A 6000-nucleotide genomic window follows, 5' to 3' on the forward strand; every position below is an offset into this window, starting at 1 on the left:
CCATTTTAGCTATCTATGTTAATGCAGTTAAATGGTCACTATATTCCTCTAATAATGGAAATTTATGGAATGCCTTGCTCAAAGCAGAGACTTCGTTTTCTCCTGCAAGACGGTCAGCTAGTGAAGCAGTTCTTTGAAAAAGCCATCGCATTTTGCAGGTGCTTGGGGTGTTGGAAATCTGGTGGTGTCAGTTTTGCCGATGAGGCAGCAATCATGTGGCAGAAAAGTTATGTCCCTAATGGGATCATCTTAGCTTGTGGTAGCAGAAGCATGAGTGGTAGTTCTGGGTAGTCTTTTTCTATTGCCTGATAATAGGTCTTAGCTTGTGGCAAGAGGGGAAAATTCAATACTGTCATCACCTCGCTTTGTGAATGTGCCCTAAGGTCCTACTTCTTTGTTAGTATGGGATTTTTGAAAAGGCGTTCCTTTCAAAACACTTGGTCGTCACAGATCCATCATTCCATCTCCACAGAGTCAAAAGCAGTTCCTTCTGTGGTTGGCTTTCCAACCTCATGTTTCATCTTCCAGGCACTAAGCACACTAGTTCACCTGCATTGCTGTTTGGGGGATGCAAGATCACACCACACATTCTCTGTTTGATTCTCACTCTAGACAAACTAAATGTCATCAGCTTCTTCACCTTGCTTCCTTTCAGTCAAAAGTAATTTAAGTTTAGTAAGGTGAAATACCTGAATCCTCAATCTATTCCCTGCGTCTCCATCTCCCACCCCAGGACACAGGCTTGGTTCTATTTGTCTCATCCTTGTTCTCCTATCTTCCCTCCATTCTTCCCAGTTATGTCTAATTTTCATATAGTCTTCTCTGTTGAGCAAGGTCTTCTGCTAATATTCATTTGATGCTCTGGAGTAACTGTTGTGTTTATAGAAGGATTATTTGTGATGCCTCCATGGAGAGAGTTGCACTCAATGTGCTCCTTCATTTTATGGCAAATTAGAAGTTCTGATTTTCTTTCTAGGGAAACTAGGTAATTCCTTTAGACAGCCTGGTGAAACAACAAACGTTACTTGACATGAATTAATCTGTTTGATGGGAGGTTACATATGTACTAACATAACTGGTACATCACTGACTTAATTGGTACATCACTGACTTGAACATGCAAATAAGCACATTTATTTTTCCTGAAATTTCTGCTAATGAGGGATTGTCATCAGCTTGAGGAAACATAGTTCCTTTGCAGATAAGAGATGGTACACGTATTCAGCTCAAAATCAGTTCCTGAAAATATCTAGCTATTTATCAAACTGTCCTGACATTTTCCCAGAGCACAGATTCCTCATTTCGGTCCTGAAAATATAACTGTTTTAAGAGGGTTTCAAAGGTCAGAGACTGCCATGGGCATAATCTAATTCTTGTATAAGAAGATGACAAGTGTCCAGGAATGTAGCAGTATGTAGATGATAGCTTGAAAAAAAGAGACTGAGAAAAAAATAAATAAATAAAAAAGAACAGGCAGGTATAGTTAGTCGTACTCATGTAATCTTAATAGATAAACGTTAATTGGAGTTTGGATCATAGGAAAAGTAAGGGGGTTTCATCAGTTCGACTACATCTACTTAATTGTCTCTGTCACTGGCTTAGACTGTGTGTGAAAATGAGGCCATTCAGTCATGTGTGACTCTTTGTGACCTAATGGACTATAGCCTACCATTTCCTTCTCCTGGGGGTCTTCCAGACCCGGGTACCAAAATGGTTCTGCCCCATTGCAGGTAAAGGCTTTATCATCTGGGCCGCTAGGGAAGCCCTTTGACTGTGAGGGTACAATATATTATGGAAAATTCTTAAAGAGATAAGAATAGCAGTTCACTGTACCTGTTTCCACGAAAGTGTGCAGGCACATCAAGACGCAGCAGTTGCAATTGGACAAGGAATAAAGAACTAGTACAAAATAGGGAAGGAAATACATCAAGGCTATATATTGTCATCCAGCTTATTTGACTTCAGTGCAGAGTACTTCATGGAAAGTAACTTGCTGAGAAAATCTAAAGTCGAAAACAAAATTACTGTGAGAATTATGAATAACCTTAGTTATAAGATGACAACACACAAATGGCTGAAAAACACTAGGAACTAAAAAGCCTTCTGATGAATGTGAAAGGGGAGATTGAAAAAGCTGGATTAAAACTCAATACAAAAACAAACAAACAAACAAAGACAAAAATAAGATCATGGATTTTGTTCCCATCATTTTGAGATATTTCAATGGGATACAGTTGAAACAGTGGCATTTTTCACTTTCTTAACCTCCAGTATGACTGAGTGATGTTATTGCAGCCATGAAAATAAAAGGGACTTGCCACTTGGATAAAAATCTATGATCAAACTAGAAACCATATTACAAAGCTGAGAGATTATTGAAAAGACTTGAATAGTCAAAATTGAATCTCAGGATTAACATATGGTGGAGTGAGCAGGAACACAAGAAATGACTGCCAAAATATGGATGCTTTAGAACAGTAGGTTTGGAGAAGACCTGTGAGAGTTCTGCGGTGAATGTGGAGATCAAACTAGTAAAGCATGAAGGAAATAATTTCTGACTTTTTTCAGTAGGACTGATGCTACACACAGAAGAGCCAATATATTGCTCTCCTGAGGCCAAGAGCAAAATCACTGGGAAGAGACTGTTGCTGGGAAAGAGAGTTCAGGAGAAGAAGGAAACAACAGAGGGTGAGATGGGTGCAAAGCAACACTGACTCAAAGGTCTTGGGTTTAAATAAAACTCTGGGATATTTGAAGGGCAGGCGAGCCCAGGTTCTTGCTATACATGGAGTCACAAGAGTCTGACAAGTCTGAGTGAGTGAACATCAAAAATTTAGAACTGGCAGTTTTCCTCCCTCATACTGTCCTTCCCACAATGTCTTTTTAAAGCTTCCCAGAGAAGGAGAACACCTGGGGTGTCATATGGTATCCTGAGATGGAAACCTTATCCCATCCCACTTGGATCTACAATCATGGCCAGAAACAGGCATTGTCTGTAAATATCTGCTACAGCTGCCCATCTTCTCATGTGTTAACAGGTATAGAATGTGATCTTAACGATGAGGTGAGAGTCAAACAAACTTAAATCTTCTCAATCAACCTCTCTAATCCTAGAAGAAGGATCTTTGAGTTGTTAATACTAGTTGCCCTTAGGAATGCTTACAAGGTGTTCCATTAGTGAACATGGAAGTATGTAGAAGACTGGATCCATTTTGACTTTTCCACTTGCCCTCTGTGTGAATTGACTATTCCTCATTAATATCAGTTTTTGACTTCAGATAAAAGTTGAGGATTGTGGAAATGTGTGAATGCATGTGAAAGCCGCATAAAACTGAGGACATGGAGTACACAGTTTTCCTCTTTGAATCAGGTCTCAAGACTTTTGACTTTATAGATTTGCACTATCAGTGCATCTCAAATATTCACAAAAAAGCTTATATAATGACTGCAACAGAAAGTTGAAGCCAGAAGTTCTGTATTGGCATCGTCTTAGCAGTGTGGTGGGACTTGGACATTTAAGGTATTATGTAAGAAGTATGTGGGCCATGTTATAATTTCCTTCTATTTTAACTGTCTGTCTGATACTCTTGGGAAGAGGGAATACAATGTCTACCATGTGGGAAGAGAACTGCAGATTCCATCCTTAGGTTCTTTGATTCCTGAGTGTTCTTTGTTATTGGTGAGTATGCAGCCTCCCATAGAAACATAGTATCCTATTATAGGAAGGCTTGGCTGAAATTCCAGGCATCTACTTAGCCTTCTCTGGTACTGCCATATTAGCAGGTGGGTGTTTTGTTATTGCCAGACATCATAGACATCTAAGGTCCCATTCAATTTTTGCTGGGTGATTGGGAGTGTACCATAGTTTGTAATAATGTTAAGGTGGAGTAGCTTGGTTATTATTGAAATACTTTCAGCCTTTTAAACTTGCTCAGTAGTCTTTTGCTTTGAAAAACAAAAACAAACATTTTTGCCTCTTTATATTTTTGAATCAGCCAATTCTTCAGTCGAAATTTCTAACATAAAAGTCCAAAGGAGAACCTAGACATGCACTGACAAACACATTCTTAATCTGATGTGCGCGCACACACACACACACACACACACACACACAGTCTCAACCTTATATGCTCAAAACATAATTGTGAAAAGAAAATAAAACCCAAGGACTAACAGAAGCACACCTATGAACTGCACAGAGTACTCTGTTATTTATTTTTAGGCTTAAGGTAGGAAGTAATTTTATAGTTGAATGATTTCACTCTAGTGACATTTAATTTTTTTATTTTTATTTTTTTACTTTATTTTACTTTACAATACTGTATTCGTTTTGCCATACATTGACATGAATTCACCACAGCTGTACATGCGATCCCAAACATGAACCCCCCCTCCCACCTCCCTCCTCACATCCCTCTGGGTCATCCCCATGCACCAGCCCCAAGCATGCTGTATCCTGCATCGGACATAGACTGGTGATTCGATTCTTACATGATAGTATACATGTTTCAATGCCATTCTCCCAAATCATCCCACCCTCTCCCTCTCCCTCTGAGTCCAAAACTCCGCTATACACACCTGTGTCTTTTTTGCTGTCTTGCATACAGGGTCATCATTGTCATCTTTCTAAATTCCATATATATGTGTTAGTATACTGTATTGGTGTTTTTCTTTCTGGCTTACTTCACTCTGTATAATCGGCTCCAGTTTCATCCATCTCAACAGAACTGATTCAAATGCATTCTTTTTAATGGCTAATACTCCATTGTGTATATGTACCACAGCTTTCTTATCCATTCATCTGCTGATGGACATCTAGGTTGTTTCCATGTCCTGGCTATTATAAACAGTGCTGCGATGAACATTGGGGTACACATGTCTTTTTCAGTTCTGGTTTCCTCAGTGTGTATGCCCTGCAGTGGGATTGCTGGGTCATAAGGTAGTTCTATTTGCCATTTTTTAAGGAATCTCCACACTGTTCTCCATAGTGGCTGTACTAGATGGCATTCCCACCAACAGTGTAAGAGGGTTCCCTTTTCTCCACACCCTTTCCAGCATTTATTGCTTGCAGATTTTTGGATCACAGCCATTCTGACTGGTGTGAAGTGGTACCTCATTGTGGTTTTGACTTGCATTTCTCTAATAAAGATGTTCAGCATCTTTTCATGTGTTTGTTAGCCATCCGTATGTCTTCTTTGGAGAAATATCTGTTTAGTTCTTTGGCCCATTTTTTGACTGGGTCGTTTATTTTTCTGGAATAGAGTTGCATAAGTTGCTTGTATATTTTTGAGATTAGTTGTCAGTTGTTTCATTTCCTATTATTTTCTTCCATTCAGATCTAGTGACATTTTAAATTAGAATGTTTAAAATGTATAACTTTGTTCTGCCTCCTGTGGGATCTTAGAATATTTTGCATGTGAGACTATTCTGTGATTTGCTAAACCAAAAATAATGCAGGGTAACAATATGGAATTCATATTGACCTCGTTAGGCCCTGCAGTTACACTTTTGTTTGTTGTATTTCAAGCATCCAATTTCATCCTCTAACATTTTCCAATAAATATTTCTACTTTTGGCCCCACTTTGATGGATTTATCTCACTTAAATTTTTGTTTTTACTTTTAAAATTTTCAATTCAGTTCAGTTCAGTTCAGTCGGTCACTCATGTCCGAGTCTTTGCGACCCCATGAATTGCAGCATGCCAAGCCTCCCTGTCCATCACCAACTCCCAGAATTCACTCAAAGTCACATCCCTTGAGTGACACATCCACCCATCTCATCCTCTTTTGCCCCCTTTTCCTGCTGCCCCCAATCCCTCCCCGCAGTCTTTTTCCAATGAGTCAACACTTCACATGAGGTGGACAAAGAACTAGAGTCTCAGCTTTAGCATCATTCCTTTCAAAGTATACCCAGGGCTGATCTCCTTTAGAATCGACTGGCTGGATATCCTTGCAATCCAAGGGGCTGTCAAGAGTCTCCTGCAAAACCGCAATTCAAAAG

The sequence above is a fragment of the Ovis canadensis genome, chromosome Y (genome assembly GCF_042477335.2).
Source record: "Ovis canadensis isolate MfBH-ARS-UI-01 breed Bighorn chromosome Y, ARS-UI_OviCan_v2, whole genome shotgun sequence".
NCBI classification, from domain to species: Eukaryota; Metazoa; Chordata; class Mammalia; order Artiodactyla; family Bovidae; genus Ovis; species Ovis canadensis.